Source organism: Schistocerca cancellata, chromosome 3, assembly GCF_023864275.1.
Source record: "Schistocerca cancellata isolate TAMUIC-IGC-003103 chromosome 3, iqSchCanc2.1, whole genome shotgun sequence".
Classification (NCBI taxonomy): Eukaryota; Metazoa; Arthropoda; class Insecta; order Orthoptera; family Acrididae; genus Schistocerca; species Schistocerca cancellata.
In genome coordinates this window covers 74,805,003-74,813,530 of record NC_064628.1, presented here as the reverse complement: position 1 = coordinate 74,813,530, position 8,528 = coordinate 74,805,003, and positions in this window count along the sequence as shown.

The window sequence follows — 8,528 nt, the reverse complement described above, 5'->3', positions numbered from 1 at the left end:
GTTCTCCCACGCGATAAATGAAGGTAACATCTTTGTATGAAATGTTGCACGTAATATTTGTGCATTTTATTGTATCCTGTTAATGCTCAAAATCTATTTGTATATGTATGTGTAAGTGGGCAAACGCTACTGGCGCATGAGAGGAAAAGATTTGCTGAAAAAACTTATTGCTTAGTAGAATGGTGCCATGAATTGTGCGGCATTGTTGGGCTGAAGATTGAGAATGCTGTTAGCTCTGGCGCAGTCGCACAAGGAAATGGCATATGTCAGGCAAGCGTCCTACGCATTTTCCATTGACATAGCTTCTATCCCTACCACATCTCTCTTCATCAACAGCCGTATGTAAACGATTATGAAATTCGTGTTAATCTCTGTACATGGGCATTAAAACTTGATACTCCAGATGCACCATGTGTCTTGTTCAACGATGGAGTTACATTTAGCAAAGATGGTCAGATAAACTGCTGAAACATACCCTGTTCGTCTGTTGACAATCTTCGTTGGCTTCATCAGGTAGAAAGTCAGATTCCATGAAGTGTAAACGTGTGGTGTGAGATAGTAAACCATCAGCTTGTAGGTCTGCTTTTCATAGCTGGAGCACTGAAAACACACAAGTGTCGCAGCCTCCTAACAGACCATCTCCCACGGATGCTAGAAGACGTTCTTCTGCAGAATAGGAGGAACCTTTGATACCAACATGATGGCTGTCCAGCACGTGCATAGATCCTGAGAAATACGCCGGGCATTTAGTCAAACAGAGCTCGGATGGCGTGTACAGGTACAGCTGCCCATGCAGCTTCAACACGATACCACAGTTCATCAAGAGTAGTGACTGGCGTATTGTGACGAGACAGTTGCTAGGCCACCATTGACCAGACGTTTTCGATTGGTGAGAGATCTGGACAATGTGCTGGCCAGGGCAGCAGTCAAACATATTCTGTATCCAGAAAGGCCCGTACAGGACCTGCAACATGCGGTCGTGCATTATCCTGCTGAATGTAAGGTTTCGCAGGGCTCGAATGAAGGGTAGAGCCACGGGTGGTAATACATCTGAAATGTAACGTCCACTGTACAAAGTGCCGTCAGTGCGAACAAGAGGTGAGTGAGACGTGTAACCAATGGCACCCCATACCATCACGCCGGGTGATACGCCAGTATGGCGATGACGAATACACGCTTCCAGTGTCCATTCACCGCTATGTCGCCAAACACGGATGCGACCATCACGATGCTGTAAACAAAACCTGGATTCATTCGAAAAATATGACGTTTTCCCATTCGTGCACCCAGGTTCGTCGTTGAGTACACCATCACAGGCGCTCCTGTCTGTAATACAGCGTCAAGGGTAACCGCAGCCATGGCCTCCGAGCTCATAGTCCATGCTGCTGTAAACGTCGTCGAATTCTTCGGGCAGAAGGTTGTTGTCTTGCAAACGTTCCCATCTGTTGACTCAGGCATCGAGACGGGATGCACGATCCGTTACAGCCATGCGGATAAGACGCCTGTCATCTCTACTGCTAGTGATACGAGGCCGTTGGGATCCAGCAGGGCGTTCCGTATTACCCTCCTGAACCCACCGATTCCATATTCTGCTAACAGTCATTGGATCTCGACCCATGCGAGCAGCAATGTCCCGATACGATAAACACCAATCGCTATAGCCACAATCCGACCTTTATCAAAGTCGGAAACGTGATGGTACGCATTTCTCCTCCTTACACGAGGCATCACAACAACGTCTCACCAGGCAACGCCGGTCAACTGCTATTTGAGTATGAGAAATCGGTTGGAAACTTTCCTCATGTCACCACGTTGTAGGTGTCACCACCGGCGTCAACCTTGTGTGAACGCTCTGAAAAGCTAATCATTTGCATATGACAGCATCTTTTTCCTGTCGGTTAAATTTTGCGTCTGTAGCACTTCATCTTCGTGGTGTAGCAATTTTAATGGCCAGTAGTGTAAATAAAATATAGTTATAGTTACTTACATAACATTGTAAACATTTGTCAATTACATATTAACATTTAACTTAACATAGTCAAAGTATATTGTCTTCTGCAGAGACTTTTATACACTACATACTGTACAAATCTCATTCTTTGCTTCATTAGGCGATAGTTTTACAATATCAACTACACCCGATGATATGCAACGACGTATTACTACAGCCTGCTCAGGCATCTCCGCTGGAATGCTAGCACGTGTGCAGCGGTCGTTCCACACCAGACTGGAAGTGTGTATTGCCGCTGGCCATGGTCATTTGGAACACAACCTGTGGTAGTCAGAAACCACATGACTAGTGCATGCACTTGTCTTGTTCTTTAGTGTGTGCTACCACAGGTACCGTACAAGCGTCGGTGTGAGAACTTATCGCCGGCCGCGGTGGTCGTGCGGTTCTAGGCGCTCCAGTCCGGAGCCGCGCTGCTGCTACGGTCGCAGGTTCGAATCCTGCCTCAGGCATGGATGTGTGTGATGTCCTTAGGTTAGTTAGGTTTAATTAGTTCTAAGTTCTAGGGGACTGATGACCACAGCAGTTGAGTCCCATAGTGCTCGGAGCCATTTGAACCATTTGAGAACTTTTCGGAATACAGTATCTCGTAAACGTCTCGCACTAGACTGTTGCAACAAACACCTTTGACATTCTAATTTACCATACTTTTAGTCTATTAATATCAATAGGCATTGTTCCATTTAAGAAAGTGCAAATTTATGGAAGAAAAACAATTTCTAAGTATTATTACAGTCTGTGATTGGGTAAAAACTACGAGCCCATGACTAGTAATCCATTCTGTGTAAACCGCGCATTAATAGCACATTCCATTTCCACATCATTTGTGGTGCAAGTTTTAGAGGATTCACCCTGTTTATAACTAAAATAACGTATTTCGAGTATTTACAAGCTAAAGCTACAAAGTTACAAAACCCAACCAATTACCAAGAATAAGTAATTGCTGTTTCGTAACAAGTGCTCACTACATTGACAAACCTAGAATCGATGGGCCTTTAACGCTAGAAAAGCTGATTAACTACCTCAGGGGAGTGTGAGGAATAGAAGGAAAGTAGCACGACCATTGCCTTCACTATACTTTGCTCTGCAAACCAGGCCCAAGGGAGTTTAATAATAATTACTAAATTTGTTTTGAATTTAGTATTTAAAAGTTAATTACTAAATGCATGTGCAGTACTAATATAGACCTATTTCTAAGTTCATTATATCAATTAAATATAAATTTTTATATTTCATTATGTCAGAATGTATTTTACTTTTCTTTCATTTCAGTAAATTAATATATTTTTTGTTCTTAATTTGTCTTATCAATAAACTCGCACACTCATTTTATTTTATCACTCCCTCCCCCTCCCACCTTGGGGGACAAGCACAGGTAGAGAATGTCTGGTTTAGGTAACAAGCTGTTCAGTCTCTTTTTAATTACCTTCTTCGTGTTGGCACCAGATTCCTCGCTTATGTTTCATGGTCCAGTTTCATCAATGGCGAGATTTCACTTTACTTTAAACAATTCTTCAGCAATCATTCTATAATGCACAGTTTACTTACTTCTCTGTTTGATGTTTTCATTTAACTAACCAGACTTGTAACTTTCTGTGACTACTGCTTTTGAGCTATAACGATATAATACATGCTGTTGGACGATAAATGTGCCTGTTAAAATGAAACTATCTGTCAAAGGAAACTAATAGACCACACCGATTCCCTTCAAATAAGTTTAACCAAGTGTGATATTGCATAGTTATCATTAAAATTGCACTCTTACATGTTCTTCCCTTTACAAAAACGAGGAATAACTAGCACGTGCTCCAATACCAGGGCCAGGGTCAGTTCCACTCCCCCTTTAGCCCCTAAGGAAAGCAACAAATATATTACAGACAGGTGCTTTTCCTTCAAGAACATGATGTAAAAGTCGGTATCACATAGGTTTTAACAGGGTCGGAACTGAAACTTTTTATGATTACTTTCTAGTCGTCCTTTATCATCCAAAATATTAAAAATACTACATACCCTCAGGTCTTATCCCGCCCACTTTCCCTACAAACTATCGTATGAGTGCATTTGGTAGCTACGTATTTCTTAGTCACAAGGTGCCAGTAACTCAGAAACAGGTTCGCAGCGATCCAACCTCCTTCGCTCAGAAAACGAATCTCCAACACTTTCTTCCGTACACCCAGCTAAACATCCATCTGCCTTTCCCGTTGTATGTCGTTAGATATCGAGTCACAATAGCTTCTTGTTGCAGTAACATTCGAAAAAGTACAACAATGCACAAGATAACAAAGTTAAGAGCAGTTACGCAAGGCGCGTTCCACCTGAACGCTCTGGTGGTCTGCCCTGTTTTGTCGGTGCGGCCTGTTGCTGAGCGATCTTGATATGCCGTTACATCACGCAGAACAGGGGTCGCTGAAGGTAACGCAGCCCGTTACGAAACGAGTAACTGTCTCTAATTAACCAGCGTGGTCATAAATACGTGTAAACAGCCGATACAAGACTCTGGTTTACAGTTCGGTGTAGGTTACCTGTTCTTTTGCACTTTTATTTTTTGTTATTTATTTATTTATTTGGCTTTTCTGAAGCGGCCCATTGCAGCCGAGCGGTTGTAGGCGCATCAGTCCGGAACCACGCGGCTGCTACGTTCGCAGGTTCGAATCCTGCCTTGGGCATGGGTGTGTGTGATGTCCTTAGGTTAGTTAGGTTCAAGTAGTTCTAAGTCTAGGGGACTGATGACCTCAGATGTTAATCTGATTTGATCCATTATAAATGGTTTTTGAAAGCCTGCGACTGTAGAAACAATAGGTTTGTTTATTAAAAAATAAATCTTGTGCTACAAGTCACGATTTTTTTAATTTTACTTTTCGCACGACGCGTTTCGAGAAATAATTCCCATTTTCAAGTGCATTTCTTGTGTGTATTGTGCCATTTCTTTTGATGTTGTCAGTGTGTGTGAGTCTGCTTCATTTCGTTGACTTTTTGTACTTACAGTTTTCTAATGGTCCATTTGTGCGGAGTCTCACACACACTAAATATCACACACAACTTGTTGTACACTTTACACATAGAAAATATCTTATGTAAACAACTCAGATGTTAAGTCCCATAGTGCTTAGAGCCATTTGAACCATTTTTGCTTTTCTGAAATCGCGAGTTTACGTTTGCAGTGCTTATACTACGGTCATATTCGATTAGTTGAAATATCCTCTTTGACCTAATTCTTTGTGTTTCCACCGGTGCTTTTGTTATCTTTAGTGCTTTGTTTACATCATCAGCCAGTGGAAAAACTTCGCGGGCGTGGAACCACTAGGTGATATACTTTCGCTTGAGTTTTCACCATTATGTTCCTTCTTTTCTTTTTGGCTGGCACTCTGCTCTATTGTGCTTCTTGCTTTTTCTGATGTCTAAGCGAGCGGAGCTTCTAGAATTAAGATGATTATGAGTTACGTATTTTCATTTCCTTGCAGTGGTTACTAAAAGGCCTTGTACGGGTTTACAAATACATTCTAAATATCTGCATAGTAATCCTGCTATCACTCCGCGTGGCTATCGAAGATTCATAATTTGTTCACTTTTTGTGAAATGGAAGATCGAGTGATAGCTTTTCTGTCCGTCGTGTTATAGATTCAAACTTACTATCACCTTCTGCGATATAAATAATTTTTGGTCTTGCTAGCAGTCATGTATTGAGAATATGTAATTTCCTTACTCTTTTTAAAAAACCTACCTTGTGTTACCTACTTTAGAACACATGCGGAAATTGTGCATCATCTGCACAGAACATATGAAGGGTGATCCAGAATTTCACCGGTAAACTTTCAGAGCTGTTGGTAATGGCCAAAACAAGAGAAAAGGCTAGAAAACGTGGCGTTTAATATTCGTAAATTAAGAGCCATTAGCACTTTCATTTTCGATTCTATGAAAGCTGTCTTCCCTGTAAAATATTACTTTCCATAATTTGGGAGGAGACAGTATAGAACACAACATGAAAAAAAAGACTAGTAAAAATGGGCTCTAAAATGCATACCTTAAGAGCAATGGGCACTTGTTAGTCATCGCTAGTATGATACACAAAAACTGCCGCTAATGGTTTGCGCTTTAGAGCCCATGTTTGCCGCGCATTATTTTCTTTTTTCCGTTCTTACCACCTTTTGTTTCTCACTACCACCTATTAAAATAGGGAAAGCAAAGAGCTTTCATAAGAAGATACATATCTCACATTAGCGAAGACGAATAACCGCTCACAGTTCGTACGGTATGCGTTTTAGATCCCATGTTTGCTTGGCATTTTTTTTTTCCTGTTTTTGTCGATGCTACTACCTCTGAAAGTTTGTCGGGGAAGTTCTGGTTCACCTGGTATATATATATAATGCGAAGTTCTGGTTCACCTGGTATATATATATATATATATATATATATATATATATATATATATATATATAATGCCCAAATTTTTCTGTGAATTATTTCGTTCAAACTAAGTCATTTCATTTGTTATGTTAAATACTGACGCGCCAACATCTCGTTCACCTCTGTTGCTGCGGACCTAGTCACATCTACACTGAGATATGCCACGAACAGCAAACTGAATTAATCATAAGCTATCATTGCAACCATTAGCAATATATACCACCGAGCGAGGTGGCGCAGTTGCTAGCACACTGGACTCGTATTCGGGAGAACGACGGTTCAATCCCGCGTCCGGCCATTCTGATTAAGGTTTTCCGTGATTTCCCTAAATCACTCCAGGCAAATGCCGGGACGATTGCTTAGAAATGGTACGGCCGACTTCCTTCCCCGTCCTTCCATAATCCGATGAGACTGATGACTTCGCTGTCTGGTCTCCTCCCTCCTCCCCCAAATAACCCCCCTCCCAGTAAATACCCCGGCCTTTGTGTAGATTAAGGGTACGAGTGGAGAAAAGTAAGCCGTCGGATGCTCTTCTAGATGACTGATGATCTCTGAATACAATGCACAGTGTTCCGGCATATTAGTGAGATATTTTGTGGAACAGGTGATAGCCAGAATCTCCCTACTTGCAAGAGTATTTGGAATATTTTTTCTTAAAACATACTGATTTACGTGCTTTAATCAAGTGTTTCGATGAATATTCCTTCCAAGCATAAATTCAACGATTACAGATATGTGGGATCACCCTCATACACGGATTTGGCTATGAGTTGACAGCATACGCATTGTACTAAATGATTACATGTTTGAATATCTTGCTAAAAAAAATTCATCTCCGTTGTACCCACATTAGGCAGATGTGTGAATTTGTAACTATATCGCTAAATATTTGCGGTCATATCGCATTTGTAATTTCTTTTCTATGGCATACGAATTCATATTTTACAGCATGGATTAATAGTTCAGAGCTTTATTTAACTGTTAATGGTAGCATTTTTACTACACAACATACCGATTACAGTATATATTATACAGGAGGAGAAATACAGTATTCCATATTCGTAGAGGAGATAGAATTGTCCTAAAATAAAAAGACGCCTACTTAGCATGTTTTCGTTAAGAAAAACAGCTGCGAACATGAGTAGTGAGGCAACTTAAATCACTCAATAAAAGTAAGTCTGCTGGTCCAGACTGTACACCTGATAGGTTCCTTTCAAAGTATGCTAATGTAATAGCTTCATACTTAACAATCATATACAACCGTTCGCTCGACGAATGATCCGTATCCAAATACTGGAAAGTTGCACAGGTCACACCTGTATTCAAGAAAGGTAGTAGGAGTAATCCACTAAATTACAGGTCCATATCATTAACGTCGATATGCAGCTAGATTTTGGAACGTATATTATATTCGAACATTATTAATTACCACGAAGAAAAATGTCTATTGACACACAGTCAACGTGGATTTAGAAAACATCGTGCTCATGAAACACAACTATCTCTACTCGCATGAAGTGCTGACTGCTATTGACAAGGGATTTCAGATTGATTCCCTCTTTCTTGACTCCCCAAAGGCTGTTGACACTGTACCGCACAAACAGCTTGTAGTGAAATTGCGTGCTTGTCGTCTCAGTTATGTGACTGGATCTGTGATTTCCTGCCAGAGAGGTCACAGTTCATAGTAACTGACGGAAAGTCGTCGAGTAAACCAGAAGTGATTTCTGTCGTTCTCCAAGGTAGTGTTTTAGACCCTTTCCTGTTCCTTATCTACATAAACGATTTGGCAGACAATCTCAGCAGCCGTCTTAGGTTGTCTGCAGATGACGCTGTCGTTTATCGACAAATAAAGTCATCAGAAGATCAAAACAAAGAGATAAACGATTTAGAAAAGATATCTGTATGGTTCGAAAATTGGCAATTGACCCTAAATAAAGAAAAGTGTGAGGTCATCCACATGAGTGCTAAAGGGAACGTGTTACACGTCGGTTACACGATAAATCAGTCAATTTAAAAGCTGAAAATTCAACTAAACACCTCGTAATTACAATTAAGAACAACTTAAATTGGAAGGAACACATAGAAAATGTTTTGGGGAAGACTAACCAAAGACTAC